Below are 21394 nucleotides of genomic sequence, written 5' to 3'. Positions count from 1 at the left end.
TACGCTGTTATAACCTGGATGGGTTTAAGTCGATATTAATGTTCTGGTTGATCAGTGTATATTCACTAATGAGAGATTGCCTTTCCTGCAGTAGCTTCGTAAGCTCATGGCCTATCTTAGTGGGCCACTCTGGCGAGGCAGAATGAACGAAGGATGACTGCAGCTCACGAGTGAAAACAAAAGAATAGGAAGTTTCCAACATTAAATTCCACTTACAAGGCAGACGTCCGTTAAAAATTTCTACGAGTCTAGTTTCTGACCTTTCAGAGCAATCATTTTCTGTTCTATTCAGGAGGGGGGCACGGAACACTCTTCATTTAAACCCTATTGGCGTCTAATGATGCTCACGAATGTCGTTTCGTAATGAAAGCACTTGATAGAATACTTTAAATTCTAGGAAACGACTTCCACTTCACTTGAGTATTTTTCTCGAATATCAGGATATTAGGAAGTATACGCCTCTTAATATATACTTGCAGAAAAAAATATGAAGAAAGACCTTCATATCATTTCTGAAAGGTCGTCACCGTCCGTAATGCGTACAGACCGCAGCTAACAGTTATATTATGTTTGACGGTAGGAAGTGTCAAACTTGTTTATTCCATTCAACTGGTTACCCACCCAACTGTTGAAGATGACATTCCCATACTAATTTCTATATCTGTATTTACGCCAGGATAAGCAAAATATTAATTTAATTTTATATGTTCCAATCAGTTATTGTCCGTATTACTTCTTTCTATTTAGCCGCCTAGATGATCGTTTCATGTACCCCAAGTTAGCGGCCAGGAACTTATTCTTAGGTTAGCGTTAAAATTCGCGAATTTATGTTTTCTCCATGTTGTTCATATACTATTTTTTCCGTTTTCTTGGTTTCGCGATTTTCGAAAGTCAACACCCAATCTTATAACGTGAAGAGATATCTCTACGACATTTCCTCACTCAAACGCAAGGGAACTGATATTAGAATCCCATGATGAATTTGGTGATGGATTCGACCGGGCCGAAATGCATTGGGAAATATTAGTTACGGTAGGCGTTGGTTATTACACATCATATCAATATTAATTCGTTCGGCACTGTTCTTTTATATCAGTTGTTTTCTGTTAGCCCGAATCTTACGTATTTGATTTTGCTGACTCTTTCAAGTATACTGTCGCGCAAATTCACGAAAGTGTAACCACATGGGTACACTTTGTGGAGCCACATCCTCACGGGACGGAGACACAATATTAGAAACAATTAAGCTAAAGAAAATGAAGCATTTGAGGCTAAAATTAATTCATAAACTATAATAATTAATGAGTAAAGAAATTTACTTATAAGTTTTGTCTGTGATGCGAGGTTGGTCGAAAGCTGGCAGGTAGATAATAGTGATACGTAGGAATGAAGTTATTTGGTTTCTAATGAGTCGTTATCTAGAAGCCATAATAAGTTACTGACTATCGTCAAGATGGCAAGTTCCCACAAACTCTTGATTGAAACGGGAATTAACCGTTTCTCGCGGAGGGATGTATTGGCAAGTTGAAGTAGGCCATTAGGAGACGCCAGCGCCTATCGCCTTACGCTTCCAGGTTGGTTATAAACACAGGGCGGCCACAAAAAGTGGTACCGCTTTTGTCTGTCAACTGCTTTCTTTAAGAGACGATATTTTACACAGCAGCAAAAGCGAGTAGTTTCCATCTCTAACTCACATTTTGGATCTCCGTGAATAAGTGAACACGCGTTTCTGCGATAGATACATTCAGTCACCGGGGCACACGCATCAATAATTTAAGCGCCATGTTGAAACCTGAGAAGAAGGGGATGGCTGCCAGTTTTAGACGAACGTCGGTTTAAGCATCTTATTCCCCATTCGTCGCAATAAGTTAACAAATGTTGTCGTTACAGCTCGAAATCACGATCTCAGCCGAACCTCTGAGTCATCCATGCTGACACTCAGGTGAGGCTAAACGTCAACTGGCGCCGTATCATCATTTCGCAAAATATCTCTGTCTCTCTCTTTCGTCTTCATTTTATCGAATGTATCTGCTTTTATCGTGTGTGGTTTTGTGCTATTCACCGAGCAGTGACTGCCCGTTTAATAACCCGCACAAGGTGAACGGGTGAAAGTGCTTTGCCGCTCATTTACGTGCTATCATATCAGTTGCGTGAGCTCCTTGTATTGTATCTGAGGATTTATACAACATACACTGAGGTGACAAAAGTCATGGGATACGTCCTAACATCGTGACGGACCTCCTTTTGTCCGGCGCAGTGTAGCAGCTCGACGTGGCATGGACTCAAAAAGTCGTTGGAAGTCACCTGCAGAAATGTTGGGCCATACTGCCTCTACAGTCGTCCGTAGTTGCGAAACTATTAACCGATGCAGGGTTTTGTACACAAACTGACCTCTCGATTACGTCCCATAAATGTTCAATGGGATTCGTATGTCGGGCAAACTGGGCGGCCAAAACATTCGCTCGAAATGTCTAGAATGTTCTTCAAACCAATCGCGAACAGTTGCGCCCCGGTGACTTTGTTGTTTGGGAACATGAAGTCCGTGAACGGCTGCAAATTGTCTCCTAGAAACCGAAAATAACCATTTCCAGTCAATGATCAGTTCAGTTGGACCAGATGACCCAGTCCATTCCATGTAAACAGAGGTCACCCCATCATGGAGCCATGCACAGTGTCTCGTTGACAACTTGGGTCCACGGCTTTGTGGAGTCTGCGCCACACTCTAACCCTACCATTAGCTCTTACCAACTGAAGTCGGGACTCATCAGACCAGGCCACGGATTTCCTGTCGTCCAGAATCCAAAGCGATATGGTCACGAGCCCAGGAGAAGCGTTGCAGACGATTTCTGCTGTTAGCAAAGCCACTCGCGTAGGTCGTCTGCTGCCATGGCCCACTAATGCCACATTTCGCCGCACTGTCCTGACAGATTCGTCGTACGCCCCATATTGATTTCTGCGGTTACTTCACGCAGTGTTCGGTGCCTGTTAGCACTGAGAATTTTATACAAACGCCGTTGCTCTCGGTGGTTAAGTGAAGGCTGTCGGCTACTGCGTTGTCCGTGGTCAGAGGCAATGCCTGAGATTTGATGTTCTCTGCACATTCTTGACAATGTGGATTTCGGAATATTGAATCCCCTAACGATTTCACAAATGGAACGTCCCATGTGTCTAGCTCCAATCATTACTCCGCGTTCAAAGTCTGTTTATTCCCCTCGTGCGACCATAATCACGTCAAAAATCTTTTCTCATGAATCAGTTGAGTACAAATGACAGCTCCATCAATGCGCTGCCGTTTTGTACATTGTGTACGCTGTACCACCGCCATCTGTATACGTGCATATATCCCATGACTTTCGTCACCTCAGTGTATATTTTTTTGGTCAGTCTACGACTCTTATTTCGTGGCTTTGTAGCTCATTAGCTGTCTTTAATTTCTGTTAGTAGCGTGGTCGAAAGCAGAATGATTCGCCTACAACTAAAGGTTAATTACGCCTGAGAGTATGTGAAATAGCTGGTGCCTGGTTCAGGACCAGAGCAGGAAGCTGAAAGGTGGGTGGCCGGCCGGGGTGGCCGAGCGGTTCTAGGCGCTACAGTCTGGAACCGCGCGACCACTACGGTCGCAGGTTCAAATCCTGCCTCGGGCATGGAAGTGTGTGATGTCAATAGGTTAGGTTTAAGTAGTTCTAAGTTCTAGGGGACTGATGACCTCAGAAGTTAAGTCCCATAGTGCTCAGAGCCATTATGAAAGGTGGGTGCCATTTTAGTAACAGCAGACAGCACTGGGGGACGCCAGGGCACTTATTAGCAACGTGGAAGCTTGTAGAAATTTCAGGAGCGCATGGACCTCTGCCATGTAGAGTGGCGGCAGTAGGAGAGACAACAAGACCCCTAGGCTTCCCTCGCGCAGCGTCAGCCCCCGGCAGAGGGCGTGAAGTATGTGAGCCGGGTGGCGGGTGTCGGGGCCGCGGTAATGCCGTGGCGTGTCCACGCCTCGCCTCGCGCGGGCTCCTTGGCATTAGCGCGGCATTAGCGGCGGTCACAAAGGGTCCACTGCGAATTAGGCGCCGCATCTTGCGCACGCGCAGATTAGCCGCGGCCCGCCATGTTTTATTCAGCCGGAGAAGCCGCCAGCCGAGCCCCGTTAATCGGACAGCGGGCGCTATACCGCTGCCGTACGCCGGCTGCTGCCGCCGCAGCCGCCCACGCCGCTCCACGCGCCGCGCCTTTCACCACAATTAAAACTGAAAGCAATGGAATTTCGTCTGCGCGGCTCATTAAGCGATTATACAGCCCCTCTGGTACTGTAACCTACGTGGCTGTGCCAGAGAGGATGAGCGTGGCTTTTCCCACTACTTTACGCTATACGACACGTTGCCGTCGCTTCTCTCGCATCGTCCCCACAGTGGATAAGCACGCTGAGTTTCAGTCTGCGCTAAGCTTCCTACTCATCTCCGCACCTCTGCTGACTAAACAAAATACAGGTAACAAGAGAAGTCGGAAACACCAAAATTCGCCAATGCGACAATTTTCATTATATTTATCTCGCTGCAGTTTCGTACGAAATAAAAAGGTAAATACAACTGACAAATGTCCAACTTTCTTCCACTAACTCGCTGTTTAAACTTAGTCCTCTGTGGTTTACCTTTCAAAATTATAATATAACGCAAGGTAAGTGAGTACATCACATCTTAGGCCAAAAAACTGCGCAATACTTACCAATCATCGCTTCCTCAGCGTACCACTTCATTGTCTCGAAACAGTGTACGTCTCTTAAAATACTTTACCTTTCAAATATTTACACTCATGTAATTAACATTGTCTGTCTACAAGTACAGAGCATAATCATTTCCAACAGCATAAAAATTCTTTGAAGTTTTAAGTAAGCCAATGGGTGAAAGAAAGGACTGCAGGTGACTTTATCTGTGACAACCAAAATGCTAAAACGACCGCAATACCAATTAGTCTTCGAGGAAATCAGATTAAAAAGTCGACGTCAATCTGTTACAGAACTATGAAACAGTTTTACACTCAAGAATTATGACGTTTTTGGAGAACGAAGACCTCCTCTATAAAAATCAAGATGGATTCCGCAAGAGATCTTGTGAAACTCAGCTCACTCTGTTCCTCCACGAGATCCATAGCTCTACATACAACGGCGCTTAGGTCGATGCACTGTTCATTGACTTCAGGAAGGCATTTGACACCTTCCTGCACCATCGTTTAGTGAAAAAAAGAGCTTATCGCATATCGGACCAGATTTGCGGCTAGATTCAAGACTTCCTTGCAGATAGAAATCAACACGTCTTAAAGGAACAAACTCCACAGATATGCAGGTAATTTTCGAAGTACACCGCGGAAGGGTGATACGACCGTTACTGTTTAAGATGTATATAAATGATTAGTAGACAGCGTCGGATGCTCTTACAGCATTTCGCAGATGGTGCGGTTCTCTATAACAACGTAGCAACGCCAGAAGACAGCATCGATTGGCAGAACGACCCGCAGAGGATTGATTAATGGTGCTGCGGGCTCTGGCAGGTTCACCCCGAACAAAATCGTTCAAATGGCTCGAAGCACTACGGGACTTAACATTTGAGGGCCAACCTAAGGACATCATACACATCGACGCCCGAGGCAGGATTCGAACCTGCGATCGTAGCGGTCGCGCGGTTCCAGACTGTAGCGCCTAGAACCGCTCGGCCACCACGGCCGGCTCACCCTGAACGTAAGTAAATGTAACGTACTGCGCCCACATAGGAAAACATAGCCACTGCTGCACAACTTCATTATTACCAAACGAGGTGACGCAGTGGTCATCACACTGGACTCGAATTCGGGAGGACAACGTTTCAAACCCGCGTTCGGCCTTCCAGATATAGGTTTTCCGTGATTTCCCTAAATCGCAACAGGCAAGTGCCGGGATGGTTCCTCTCAAAGGGCGCGGCCGATTTCCTTCCCCATCCCCTCCTTCACACTATCCGAGCTTATGGTGCGTCTCTTATGACCTCGATCACGACGTGACGTTAAACCCCATCTTTCTTCCTCCCCATTACGACTAAATTATTAATCAGAAACTGCTGGAAAAAGTATATACCGTGAAGTGTCTAGTATTAACTATCCACAGCGACCTTAATTGGAACGACTACATGACACGAACAGTAGGACAAGCAGATGACAGACTGAAATTCATAGGAAGAATCTTAAGGAAGTGTAACACATCCACGAAGTAAATGGCTTATAAGGCGCTTGTTCGACCGATTCTTCTTAAGTACTGTTCATGAATATGCGACACTTACCAGGTAGGACTCATAGAAGAGATAGACAAAATCCAACGAACAGCGGCACGTTTCGTCACGGAATCGCTTAGTCGGTGGAAGAGCGTTACAACAACATTGGCAGAAGTTACAAGAGATGCTTTATTCATCACGGAGAGGTCTACTACTGAAATTTCGAGAGAGCACTTTCTGGAGAGAATCGCACAATATATACTTCCTCCCACATACATCTCGCGTAATGACCATGATGAGAAAGTCTGTGATATTAGAGCCAATACAGAGGCTTACCGACAGTCATTCTTTCCACGCACTATTCGCGAGTGGAACACGGTAGGGGGGATAAGTTAGTGGTACCAGAAGTACCCTCCGTCGCAGACCTTTAGGTGGCTTCTGTGGTATGGTGTAGATGTAGGGAACCCTGTAGAGAAGGTGAACACATCGAGAGAAAGTAACACCAAATCGTTTCGCCTCAGAATTTATGAGAGGATGCACGAAGATAATAGCATAACTGATGTGTGTATGGGGATGAGGGGAATGCAAATACAAAAACAGTGTGAAATTTATTACGTGAAACCCACTATAATCATAAACAGAACTGTTGCGAAATTGTCTTTTATGTGGAATGAATTTCATGAGCACTGACTCACCGAACATTCGTCAGCAAAGAGTGATTCAACATAACTGCTGTATTACTATTCTGACAATACTTGATGACGAAAACGATGATGTACTATAGTTTATCATCATCATCTTCATCAATAACAATAGCCACAACAACCCATTTTTGCCATTGATGGATAAATGACATGTGAGTTCTTTACATATTACGCTTCTCAGCTTTCACAAGTCCGAAGTTCCTGCTGCCTGTATCCTTCAATTTCGTAGTTCTCTAGATCTCATATTTAGTCAGAATATATTAGCTTCCTTAAGGTTGACAGGAACTGAGGACGTCATAGAGGATGAAACGAAATTAAATGGGTATAGGATGGGCATTTTGCCAGACTTGCTAAACGAAGCAAATATTTTGTTTGATTTCTTATGATAACTAATTACTTAGATATACTACATCGGTTATATGCAAATGGGAAGGTAGTGGGCAGCCATTCTAAGGCAAGTGTTGTGGCCTCCCTCTTTGAGCGTCGACCGTGCTGATGGTGATGGGTGACGCTGTTGTATGTTGACAGACTCCCTTAACTATACTTCAGTAGGACATCAAATTATGTTCCATATACTGATTAGGCAGCGTGTTGCTGCCGAGCTCCCGTGAGCGCTGGCGGCAGAAGCAATCCGTAGCGGCGGCAGGTGCGGCTTGCGCGCTTGCCAGGTGGCGGCCAGCTGCACTGGCACACCTTGCAGCAGTCTCACTCGCCGGCGAGTAACGCACAGACACGACCTCCACCATCAAATGTCGCTTTCCTAAGTCTTATCTCTCCTTCTCGCAAGTTGACACAAGTTTCGTTAGTAATACGCACAGAGAAAAGCAATCACTTATGTAGCAATGACGTCCTTGGTTGCTGTATGCTTGCTTACGGTATTCCAAATCCGTTTACGCCAGGGGGCGGACAACAGTTTTGGCTCGGGGGCGACAGTGTGGAAGCGGAGGTTAGCGGAAGGCCGCATCTTCTAAAATGATTGCATTCATTAGTTGACGTTGAATTTCAGAAAATGTATGAATTTTACCATAAAAATCAATATATATACATAACGATAAAATATGGACAGTTTTAACAAATTTATTTGTTGCGCTAATTTCACATAATCTACAGCTGCAAACAAATTTTATTGTGGTAGCAATTTAATGAGACCAATGTATCCCATAACAATTTTTTTTTAATTCAGCAGTGAGATTGCTTGTTGAGGTCATTACAGCATGCAAATTAATATATGTCAAAGAGCATCAGCGGCCTACATTTACTCTTGCTGTTCTTCAAGCAAGAAACAGTTTGCTCACAAATGCATGTAGATCCAATTATAGAGAACATATTCGCAGCAAATTTCTTCATGTATATTCTGAAAGTCAAATAATGTTACAGCATTAAATATGTTTTTCGCGTGCGATCTGAAGGCATACCAATAAGTAAATGGAAAATGCCTTTATGGTCGCTCCCATAAGCTACTGATGTTTGTGCAGTTAGTATCTGCACAGCGCAGTGCGCAAGCGTATTGGCGTGGCCGTCCTAGTGGAAATCCTCGGTCGTGCACGGTAAGGAAATGTTGGGTCGCGGCTGATTTTTAGGACCATCTTCGCGGGCCACACAAAAACGTTCAGCAGGTCGCATGTGGCCCACAGACCGCTAGTTGCCCACCCCTAGTCTACGCAACTACTAAAATAAGAATTTTTAGTAGTAGCAAGGCAGAATTTGGACTATCTTAAAGGAACCAATAGAAGAATGTGTTTGTAATGTTTTTCAAAGAATTGTTTAATGATTCCCAGTAAATGAACCCTCCCTGAATTTCGAACAAATACGGTACATTCAGTTCCGCTAAAGAAATAGGACGACACCAGAAATTAATACACAATATGGAAACTATCACTGAATACGCTAGAAATCCTCAAATTTTTTGGCTCAGGCTACATATTAATGAATGTCTGTTCTGGAAGAAACTTGTTGATAAGCTTCTCAAAACAGCTGCGTGATTGAAGTTTTTCTCCGCCGTACAATTGCTAGTTTTTCAACCGAAATATCTACAAATTAACATATTATTGGTTTTTCCGCTCGTTAATGTTTTATGACATAATTTTCAGGGACAATTCATGACTTAGGAAGAAAATTTTTATTGCATAACACCGTAAGGTAGCAAAACAAAATTTACACATAATATGGAATCATTACTTTGTAAAATTCCAGTTCCAGGTATAGACGAAAATTTAATGAATCTTCGGTAGCATGCGTAATACAATAGAAAAATAAGTTCAATTTTTCGTTAAATCTGTGCGCACTTGTAGCACGAGCGGTGACGAAGGTTCACTTTAATTAAAGTTAAGCCACTGTGCTGTTTAGTATTCCGTAAACGGCCACCATGAAGCTACAGATACATCCATGTACACATCGATGTATACAGACCACAATTCTCACTCCTCCCACTTCATTTTAATAAAACCCGTGCAGATGATCTACGGAAAATGTAACTAATCAACTAACTAGAAAGCAGCATCAGAAACAACGATATAAAACATCGACATTTAAGTAAGTTATTAGTTATTTTACGCTTTGTTCTATTGTATCGTGATACATTACTAGAGTTCAAACAGCTTGCTGTACTACATTGACTGGATAGAACGTATGACCTAAGCGCGCACCGTCTATACCGTAACGCAGAGATTTCCCAAATTAGAAACAACAGCTATAATACCTTTTCAACCTCGGAAAATTTCAGCTGCCCACTGCCGCTAACAGAGCAACCAGCGCGCATACTCAGTGACAATTCCAAATAGCTAGCTCAGAAGCTGTGAATTTTACGGCTATGTGATGGTCGAGAACAACCTCTTTGGGATTCTGTAACGTTGATCTTCCACAACGATCATCGTAAGACATGTTTGATTTCCCTGGTGTGAAGAAATTCAGCCAGGAGGAATGCCCTTTCGTAACTGTGCACTTATGTCTGAGGTTAGTTTCTGTTGTGGAGCCATTTAAATCGTTCCTCCTTGGTTGTTCCTGGGAAGACATCTAACTATGCTCGGAATTGCTTTTGTGTTTATTTTTATTTATTCTGCGATAGTTTAGTTTCTGCATTTCATCAAATTTCTGAATAAAACGATCTGATATAAACAGCTTCGTTAGCCATTTCCCTATGTTTGAGGATTTTTAAAAGGGAGGGAAACCTGAGACATTCCCTCTCCTACTATTACGCTCGCTGCTTCTGTTGTTAATTAATCAATGCGACGCGTATCCTGTTTTTACTCAAGAGTGACAGCAGACATTACCCTTGATTCGAAGTCCGTTGCTGGTTTAGATGGAGATGAAGTCGATGTACAGACTCTGACCTCAGATCATTCTGCGAGTAATGTAAGATGGGAGATGACGTCAGCCAACGACTAGGCCAGGGAAAATACGTAGCTCCTCAGAATACTGAGCCTAACAACGGTTGACGGCTTATAATAGAAGTACGTTGCCACTAATTCAAACATTCTAACGATTTTTACATTAGGTATTATTTGTTAACATACATCTGCTCAAGAATTTACAAATAATTTAGTTTCTCTTCAGAGTAACGACTATTCCTTTTTAGGATGGAAATACCAAGTCTACACTTCCGTGTGCCAACGAACCCAGTTCCTTAATACAAAGTAGACGTGAATTTCCTGGACGTCTAAAAAAGTAATCACAAATGATTTGTACAGTTGGCAGTGCTCTTCGGAAAAGCTAGAAACAAACAAACCATGGCCTACAACGAGATGTGCGCAATATTTAAGCCTGTGATCCTTTATTCGCATGCGATTTGCTTCGTTGGCCACTCAGGCGATATTTAGCTACGGGGTAAAATAAACGCCCCGTTATTCGTCACGAAAGAAAACGCGCCATTAGAAAACAAAAAGAAAGCTTTAAGCGTCAATCACAAAAATTTTAAAGCAAAAGTCGATTTATCGGAAACAAGAGGGACAGAGAATTGTAAAAAAGCGGAGGAAAATGACAAAATAATGCTGCCCTACTCTGGCATACGCATCTCTGCTTCAGAACGGCCATCCACAAAAAGCACGTATAGTAAATTAAAATGATAGCTCCGTAAAATACATTTATGGACTAACAAAAGATTCGTACTAGTGACTGATTGTAACAAGCACAGGTCAGTCAGCGGTATGTACTAACAAGGGAACCTCCCCATCGCAACCCCCTCAGATTTAGTTATAACTTAGCACAGTGAATAGGCCTTGAAAAACTGAACACAGATCAATCGAAAAAAACAGGAAGAAGTTGTGTGGAACTATGAAAAAAATAAGCAAAATATACAAACTGTGTAGTCGATGCGCAAGATAGGCAGCATCAAGAAGGCTCTGAGCTCAGGAGCGCCGTGGTTCCGTGGTTGGCGTGAGCAGCTGCGGAACGAGAGGTCCTTGGTTCAAGTCTTCCCTTGAATGAAAAGTTTACTTTCTTTACCTTCCCAAAGTTATGATCTATCTGTTCGTTCATTGACGTCTCTGTTCACTGTAATGAGTTTAGTGTCTGTGTTTTGCGACCGCACCACAAAACCGTGCGATTAGTAGACGAAAGGACGTGCCTCTCCAATAGGAACCGAAAAAATTTGATCGCAAGCTCATAGGTCAACCGATTCCTCCACAGGAAAACACGTCTGATATATTCCATACGACACTAGTGACGGCATGTGCGTCACATGACAGGAATACTCTCTCTTCCGTGCGCTGTAGTCGACTGACGTCGTGTGTTTCGATGTTTGATTAGGTGTAGCGTCCCCATACTACGGCGCAGTTACCTCGCATCGGACGGACGGACGGACAGATAATAATTGTCTGAAAATAAAAAATTAAATTATTCGCTTGAGGGAAGACTTGAACCAAGGACTTCTTGTTCCGCAGCTGCTCACGCTAACCACAAGACCACGACGCTCCTAAACTCCCGTGTCCTTGATATTGCTTATCTTTCTCATGAACTACTTAGTTTGCACATTTTGCTTATTTTTTTCATAGTTCTACACAACTTCTTCCTGTTTTCTCGATTGGTCTGTGTTCAGTTTTTCAAGGCCTATCCACTGTGCCAACTTATAACTAAATCTGAGGGGGGTGCGATGGGGAGGTTCCCTTGTAAGAGTCACTTTGTGAGTTGAGATGACGCAGAAAGTCAACTGAAAATATCCGGAAGTGTAGACACTGACGTTTAGTGCCAAAAGCAAACACTGTTTTCGTTTGCACCACGCACTCAGTTAAGTCCCACATGACCTGGAATCATATGGTTTACAACCACTGCGAATCTTATTTTGATCAACTGAAAGTTCTTTTCCATGATCAAACATGTAACTGGACGAAACATTCAACAAGTCAAAGCTGACGATGCCGTGTTTAAATACACAGTTAACATAAAAGGCTGCAGATGATACGAAAGCGACTCATACGAATACATGGGTGACTGTGCTGTTTGCTGTGCTATCAGAATGAAAGTTTTCTGAATGATTCACACACGTTTTTATACGCGCCTGGAATGGAAATAAATCTTAAGTTGTGGCACCATACACTTTACCGTGATTTCCAGATGAACACATATTGCGAACTGCTGCAAAAAGACGGGTGATCTAAATTCAATCCTGCACTAGCAGAAATGTTATTATGCATTTCAACATGTTGTTAAAGTCAAGTCACCCATGACGAAATTATTCAGCTTGGCTGAGAATCACTACAGTAGCAGAAATATTCCCCGCCCCTATATCGTCAGATTAGCGTTTCAGGTTCGAATCCTGCCTCAGGCATGGATGTGTGTGATGTCCTTAGGTTAGTTAGCTTTAAGTGGTTTTAAGTCTAGGGGGCTAATGACCTCAGATGTTAAGTCCTATAGTGCTTAGAGCCATTTGAACCACTTCTTTTAGCGTTTCAGTATTCTTACACCTGCCACCGTAGTGCGTGCGATGACGAGAATTTAGCGAATCACTATCACTATACGCATCAGGTGACGGTGATAGACAGTGAATGGAGAAACTGCCTACACGTGTCTATTCGAGTCGTGGTCACTGTGCAATATGCACATGGGTAACAGAAACTTAAAATGTTCCTTGATTATTTTCGGCAGATGGGTACCTGGATTTTAAGAGCAATCGTCTTTTACAACGCACAGAGTATTTTTTAGTCTCCGACAGGAATTCGTTGACCAAAGCCGTAATACACTATCTTCGAGAAAACAAATCCGTGACGAACTGCGCAGCTTTCACTCAACCAACCGTCTCTACGAGAAATTTCTTATGTTTGTCAGATGTATATCTGTCAGTACAATAGTTAATAAAACTTGAACACGGTAAACTTAGTCACGATGTCATCATTCCAGACGACAAGAAAAGAATGAACGGCTGGAATTTTAATATCTCGTGGATGTGCAGTTTGTAAAAACGGTGCGTACGCCACCTGATCAAAACCGTTCGGACACACCTCCCTGATGTAGAATTGACCACGAGATGTCACAAAAGGGAAAACCCGCCGGTATAAAAGGAAGAGCATCATCAGCAGAATAGATCCGTCAGGAGAGCTCCGTGACTAGTCACTGGATGCCACCCGAGTAACACATGCGTCAGGGACATTTCAGCCCTTCAAAACCTGCTGGTGATATAACCGTGAAGTGGAAATGCGAAGGAACAACGACAACTAAATCGAGACGAGGAGTACCTCACCTACTGATGGGTAAGTGAGCATTGTGGGGTGTGGCCGCTGTAGCAAGTCGCATTAAATCAACTGACGGAACCACTCCTGAGTTTCAAAGTGCTACCAGCAGTCCACAACTGTGCGCAGGGAGTTAAAAAGAATGGGGAACGAAGGTCTAGCAGCTCCCCATAACCCACACATTACTGCTGCAAAAAGACGGATGATCAAAATTCAATTCTGCACTAGCAGAAATGTTATTATGCATTTCAACATGTTGTTAAAGTTACCCATGACGAAATTATTCAGCTTGGCTGAGAATCACTAAAGTAGCAGAAATATTCCCCGGCGCTATATCGTCAGATTAGTACTGAAGTGACGCTTGAGGCGGCGTAAAGAACGACGCCCCTGGACAGTGGATGACTGACAATGAGTGATTTGGTGATGAATCACGCTGTATCTTGTGGCAATCCGATGGACGGGTTTGGGTTTGGCGAATGCCTGGAGAACCTTACCTGCCATCACGTGTAGAGCCAACACTGAAGTACTGAGGAAGGGTGTTACGGCACGGTGGTGGTTTTCGTGGTTATGGTGTGGTACTCAAATTTCGCTTAAGAAAGCGCTAAATTCGGAAGGATGTGGACACACTTTGCAGCATTATGTACTGTGCACAGTAAGAGAACAATTCGGAGACGATGGTTATTTGTATCAATGACAATGCACTCTGTCATAAAGCATTACGTGTAGGACAACTGCCTGTAGACATTAACACTCCTGAAACGGTCTGGCCTGCCCTGAGTCCCGACTTGAAACCAATGGAACAAAAAAATTGGCTCTGAGCACTATGGGACTTAATATCTGTGGTCATCAGTCCCCTAGAGCTTAGAACTAATTAAACCTAACTAACCTAAGGACATCACACACATCCATGCCCGAGGCAGGATTCGAACCTGCGACCGTAGCGGTCACGCGGTTCCAGACTGAAGTGCCTAGAACCGCACGGCCACACCGGCCGGCCCAATGGAACACCTATGGAATGAGTTAGAACGTCAACATCGCTCCAGTCCCCCGCATTCAACATGAGTAACTTCTCTAATGTCGGCTCTTGAGGAAGAATAGTCTGCGATTCCTCCACATTCAGACATCTCATTGAAAGTGTCCCCAGCAGACCTTAAGTCGTCATATAGACGAAGGGTGGGTTCACCACATAGTAATGTCCACTAATTTGTTTTGGAGTATTTTTGGTCAGATAGGGTATAACCTAAAAATGAAGCACTGGATCTCAAACTCCCAATCAATTCTCTATCCTAAACTACATATAGTTCTAACCCTGGGTTCCATGCGGGGCGGCGGTGGGGTGGGTGGCCTGCTGTGGCCTGTTGTTGCGTTCTGAACCACTGAGGGCTACGGCGGGACGAAGCCTCTCCGTCGTTTAATACATACATACCACTTGATAAGGAACGAAAGGAAATTGTTTCCGACTACAACTAAATGCTCTTCATTTTAACACGCATAGTTGATGTCCGGGCGTCTAGCCTCACCATTAGCCATACAAGCTCACAATAGAGAGATACCATGAAACAATCAATATGTAATACAATTGCGTTCTATATTGTGTACATGCAAACAAATTGATTGATGTATTTGGGTCGTGAGAATAGCCTTCTAGTGATGCTCTCAAATACACACGTTAGGCGAGTTCACTGAATACATAAGACTTGTCGGTTGTTATACGCATTTGTAATTTATCTACATTCTTGTTTTTAATGTAAGGGCTGTTGGTTAATCTCAGTATTGGAACAGGTAAATACTAAGCGTACACAATATGTATTGTAACTACGTTGATTTATAGTATGTCTGCCGGCCGCCCGCTCAGTCCGGAACCGCGCGACCGCTACGGTCGCAGGTTCGAATCCTGCCGTGGGCATGGACGTGTGTGATGTCCTTAGGTTAGTTAGGTTTAAGTAGTTCTAAGTTCTAGGTGACTGATGACCACAGATGTTAAGTCCCATAGTGCTCAGAGTCATTTGAACCATTTTTTATAGTATGTCTTTACTGCGAACAGTTGCATCCAACAATGAGGCTAGATGTCTCAAAATCGACAACGGTATAATAAAATAAAGAGCATTTCGGAACAAATTTTCACTCTGCAGCGGAGTGTGTGCCGGTATGAAACTTCCCGGTGCTTTAAAACTGTGTGCCGGACCGGGAATCGACCCTGGGACCTGCGCCTTCCGCGGTCTCGTGCTCTACAGACTGCGCTCTCACAGCTTTACTTGCGCCAGTATCTATCTCCTACACCTCCAACACTTCACTCCGCTGCCGAGTGAAAATTCGTTCTAGAAACAATACCCTAGCCTATGCTATTTCTCCGCAATATCCTTTCTTGCCGGACTGCTAATCCCGTGATGTACAAAGGATAACTTTGAAGTTTCGGACGCAGGTGGCAGGTACTGGCGGAAGTAAAACTGTGAGGACACGTCTTCGTGCTTGGGCAACTACATCGGTAGAACACTTGCCTGTGAGACGCGAAGGTTTCTGCAACGAGTACCGGACCAGCACATTGTTTTAATCCGCCAGGAAGTCTCAGATCAGCACACACACCGATGCAGTACGATAATTCGTTCTGTAATGCTCTTCATTTTATTATGGAATTATCGATTTTGAGACCATGACAGCATTTAACTACAGTCTTAGACTATTTCCTTGTTCCTAATCAATCGTACGGCTGCGTCCCCCACAGCCTCACCACCGACTGGAAGCTTGAATATACATATCTTTTGACTTCTTCAGATCAGTCCGGAAAAATTACAGTGACGACGTAACAAGACTGCCACGGTCAGCAGCTGCCGAAGGACTCGTGTAAATAGGCTCGTTCGAGACGAGCGATGGGAAAACGAAGCTAGGGACGTCCGGTTAAGGGTCAAACAATCCGCAGGTCTGGAACGGTACGCGTGGAAGCAGGGCACGTGTGAACTGGGCCAGGGCGCTGCCAGCCGAAGAACTGCGCGCGCCGCACCGCGCCACTGTGGACTGGACTTAATTAAACAGAGCCGTCGCGCGGCCCGAGTAATTAGGCGCACCAGCTAATCGAGTGAGTTATTACAACTTAATTATCCCCCAGTGTATTGGCGCATCATTTTTTGTAAATTTAATTACGACGCGGACACTAGAAGGAACGGCAAGGCGAGACGGAATATTATTATTGTATTTTACGTCTGGGTCGGCGCTGGCTCGCACGAATGACGCGCTATCGGGCCGCCGCATCTCGGAGCCGCGATGGCAACGACGAATATAACTTTCGTCTGGCGGACAGTAATTAGATTCCGGCGGAGATACGGAATAACTTTAAATACAAGTTAATTAAAAGATAAGTTTGGAATGCTAATTAATATAACAGGCGGCGCCTGAAAATAAAGTAGTGTCAGCGCTGCGATTGAAGTACGCGCAGCCCAACAAACGCGATATCGAAAGGGCTCTTCGTTGCGGGCAACAAAATCGAGCACACTTGCAAGCGATCTACATCCATATTGCACGACGTTCTTCGGCTCACAAGCTGACACTTTGAACCAATCGTGACACCACTCCCTTCTTTCCAGACATTCTGGAATAATTTACGGAGCTTTCCCCTCACTTGATTTTAAATAAAGGATTCGATTTCTCCTGATACTTTACCTAGGAATCCTTCTGTCAAATCTGCAGCAAACTAAACAGAAGAGACTTACATAATCAATATCTTAAAACGTCACGTCGCCTTCACAGCTTATTTCCATCCTTGTGATAATACGAGCTACTCAGTGTTTTGGTCGACACCGTCAGACGTCACATGTCCTACGTTTTGTAACTAATTTCGACGTTAATGATAACGTTTTGTAAACTGAGAATTCAAGTAAGTGGGGTAGGGTCGCTAAATAGTCCCCAGAACCTTCCTACATCTCTGTTACCTTTATGGTTAAAATTTGATGCGAACTGACCTTTATGGAGCTCGCCATATTCTTGCGTCACTGTTCATGTAATTTTGCAGGAAATGTTAAGCGGCAGAACACGCAGAGAGAACGTGCAGTCATGGCTTGCGGCTCAGCACTCGATTAGTACCCCTTCGCGACTACTAACCACGCAGTAATATCGAGTTACGCAATCACAAACGAAAACTACGAAGGAAAAAGCAAGAAACTGTCACATCTTCGCAATTTAAGGTAAGGAATATTACAGTGCAATCAGTCGGGAACAGCGTAGATTATGGAATGAAACTGGTACTGTCCTTTTCAGAGGAACAATAGCAGCATTTGTTTTAAACGGTTTAGCCAAAATCACATCACGTTCTTGCATTGCGAAGGAAATGGTTTGAGGAAATACGACAAATACGTTTTTATTTTGCTGCTAACAAACAAAATTAAGAACTGAACCTAAAATTCGTATAGCCCACTAGTAACGCCACTGAAGCATATGTAGCACAAAATTCTACACTAACGCATTAGTCAATTTTTAAAGAGGTAGGCTTCAGATTTGTTCATATTATACAGTCAAATGGGGAATAAATGTCCTACATAATTCTAACAAGTCTCGGTGCACAAATAACGCACTAAAATTATAGCATTCCATACTCTCAGTATGCAAAGAGCTCTCAGACTGAAAAATTGACAGTAAATTTTATTGGCACAGGAGGTAAAGATGGTGGACCAGTCACGGTTGAGTCCATATCGCCGCGATATGAGGCTTGACTGACTATAGAATCCCACATGGAGCAGTGTGTGGCCACTGTGACTGTCAGTGTGTTCTCTTATGCTTGTAAATGTATAGAATTAACATCATTAGCAAGTGTCGTGTGACTAGGGCCTCCCATCGGGTGACCGTTCGCGTGGTGCAAGTCTTTCGATTTGACGCCATTTCGGCGACTTGCGCGTCGATGGGGATTAAATGATGATGAATAGGACAACACAACACCCAGTCCCTGAGCGGAGAAAATCTCCGACCCAGCCGGAAATAGAACCAGGGCCCTTGGGATTGACATTCTGTCGCGCTGGCCACTCAGTTACAGGGGACGGACAACAGCAAATACAACTACTACTACCGTCCAGTTCCCATAGAAACGATGACAAACATACAGGTAATCGAAAAAAGAGAAATATTTAAGTGAAATTTGATTTACGTCAAGTCCCTTGTTTAACTGAGGAATTTGTGAATCTCAGACCCTTTAATGGTGACTACAATGAATGAACCGTCAAAGCAGTCAATAAACAATCTCGGTTTGTCTCAGAACAAGCAATACGGTTTGTTTAAAACTGCGTTGTTAACCATAGACGCACAAAACATACAAAATATACACATGCTTGAAAATTTTAGTGTTCATCAAAGCAGTGACCAATACTGTGTTTAACCCGCTGCCAGTCATATGGAAGTCGTACGACACCCTTAGCTGGACAGTTCGAGTGGGGTGTTCTATTGTCCTACGAATCTCTGTACAAGTTCCTCCTATTTAGGAATCAAGCTGGAGTCACAAGGGCTTAAATTCGGGGAGATCGAACAAATACGTCACAACCTGCGCCATATGCGCCCAGCAAAATGATGGGCGGGTCTTGCAAAAGGTGTCAACGCTTCTCTCTCTAAGCTGGTCGCAAGCTGTGTTCCGAAGAAGAACAGCTTGTAGAGAGAAGCGGGAGAAACGGCCACACTTTCTACACGACCCGTCTATATTTTGCGGATCAATGCTCGCGCGCACGTTCCGACTTTTGTTTCATCGATGGAGATTGGCAGTGCAGTGCCACCCACTACGCTCTTGTGACTTCAATTTGATCCCTGAACTGAAGGAAGCATTTCATGACATTCGCTTCAGAACCTTCACATAGATTGGTCGGGCAACAGCGCTCCACTTCAACTACCAAACACAACTGGGGTTGCTGTAGTTGTCCTGCGACTTGTATATTGCTGGCAATGGGTGAAACAAAACGCTGGTGACTACTCTGAAGAACAGTAAAACTTTGAAACATATCTCTACTTTGTAAAAGTTGTAAATAAATAGACGCCACTGTCAAGTTGTAGTTTTGAATAAAGCATACTGTTTATTTTGAGGTATAACAGGACTATTCCTTGACTATTTTGACCGTTCGCCATTAGCAGGATTCAGATTCACACATTTCGCAGTTTAATTAGGGAACTCAGCCTAAATCAAACTCAACTTAAAGGTTTGAGAAATACGAACTCTAAGAAGAACAAGAAGAAGAATGAAGAGTAGGAATGGCTCTGAGCACTACGGGACTTAACATCCATGGTCATCAGTCCCCTGGAACTTAGAACTACTTAAACCTAACTAACCTAAGGACAACACACAAGCCGGCCAGTGTGGCCACGCGGTTAAAGGCGCTTCAGTCTGGAACCGCGCGACCGCTACGGTCGCAGGTTCGAATCCTGCCTCGGGCATGGGTGTGTGTGATGTCCTTAGGTTAGTTAGGCTTAAGTAGTTCTAAGTTCTAGGGGACTGATGACCTCAGATGTTAAGTCCCATAGTGCTCAGAGCCACAACACACAACACCCAGTCATCACGAGGCAGAGAAAATCCCTGACCCCGCCGAGAATCGAACCCAGGAACCCGGGCGCGGGAAGCGAGAACGCTACCGCACGACCACGAGCTGCAGACGAGGAGTAGGAGGAGGAGGAGGAGGAGAAGGAGAAGGAGGGGGAAGAAGCAATATCATGCCGTGGTGGTGGGGCTGGTGGAAGATGAGGAGATGGTGAAAAAGACGAGAGATTTATCAAAAACAAAAGAAGCCCAAACTCATCAACTTCTCAATTAAGATAATAATAAGATAATAATAGGCTATTATATACTGTCTAATGTGATGACTAATGGTACAATAGTTATATAAACGAGTTCAATGCACATAATCAGAGTCTCTCGAAAGAAAAAGATATTACAATATTATCATTATCTTACGTTACAAAAATTCTGGATGCGTTATGTACCAAACAATTGTTGTTCTTCAAAGGAAGCATTCCGAATTGGATATTCCCTAACAAGTGAGGCGTTGAACGCTGTTTCCATCTACACTCCTGGAAATGGAAAAAAGAACACATTGACACCGGTGTGTCAGACCCACCATACTTGCTCCGCACACTGCGAGAGGGCTGTACAAGCAATGATCACACGCACGGCACAGCGGACACACCAGGAACCGCGGTGTTGGCCGTCGAATGGCGCTAGCTGCGCAGCATTTGTGCACCGCCGCCGTCAGTGTCAGCCAGTTTGCCGTGGCATACGGAGCTCCATCGCAGTCTTTAACACTGGTAGCATGCCGCGACAGCGTGGACGTGAACCGTAATGTGCAGTTGACGGACTTTGAGCGAGGGCGTATAGTGGGCATGCGGGAGGCCGGGTGGACGTACCGCCGAATTGCTCAACACGTGGGGCGTGAGGTCTCCACAGTACATCGATGTTGTCGCCAGTGGTCGGCGGAAGGTGCACGTGCCCGTCGACCTGGGACCGGACCGCAGCGACGCACGGATGCACGCCAAGACCGTAGGATCCTACGCAGTGCCGTAGGGGACCGCACCGCCACTTCCCAGCAAATTAGGGACACTGTTGCTCCTGGGGTATCGGCGAGGACCATTCGCAACCGTCTCCATGAAGCTGGGCTACGGTCCCGCACACCGTTAGGCCGTCTTCCGCTCACGCCCCAGCATCGTGCAGCCCGCCTCCAGTGGTGTCGCGACAGGCGTGAATGGAGGGACGAATGGAGACGTGTCGTCTTCAGCGATGAGAGTCGCTTCTGCCTTGGTGCCAATGATGGTCGTATGCGTGTTTGGCGCCGTGCAGGTGAGCGCCACGATC

General features: G+C 44.5%; 1 protein-coding gene across 1 annotated transcript in view; it reads right to left on the bottom strand.

Annotated features, from left to right (window-relative positions):
- LOC126481822 (protein bric-a-brac 1-like) overlaps positions 1–21394 on the bottom strand; it is a 1776705-nt gene that overhangs the window by 452317 nt on the left and 1302994 nt on the right. The gene's annotated exons all lie outside the window — the stretch shown is intronic.

This window comes from Schistocerca serialis, chromosome 5, assembly GCF_023864345.2.
Source record: "Schistocerca serialis cubense isolate TAMUIC-IGC-003099 chromosome 5, iqSchSeri2.2, whole genome shotgun sequence".
In the NCBI taxonomy this organism is placed as follows: Eukaryota; Metazoa; Arthropoda; class Insecta; order Orthoptera; family Acrididae; genus Schistocerca; species Schistocerca serialis.
The sequence above is the reverse complement of the archived record's forward strand: the minus strand, read 5'-3'. Positions and strand labels throughout refer to the sequence as shown.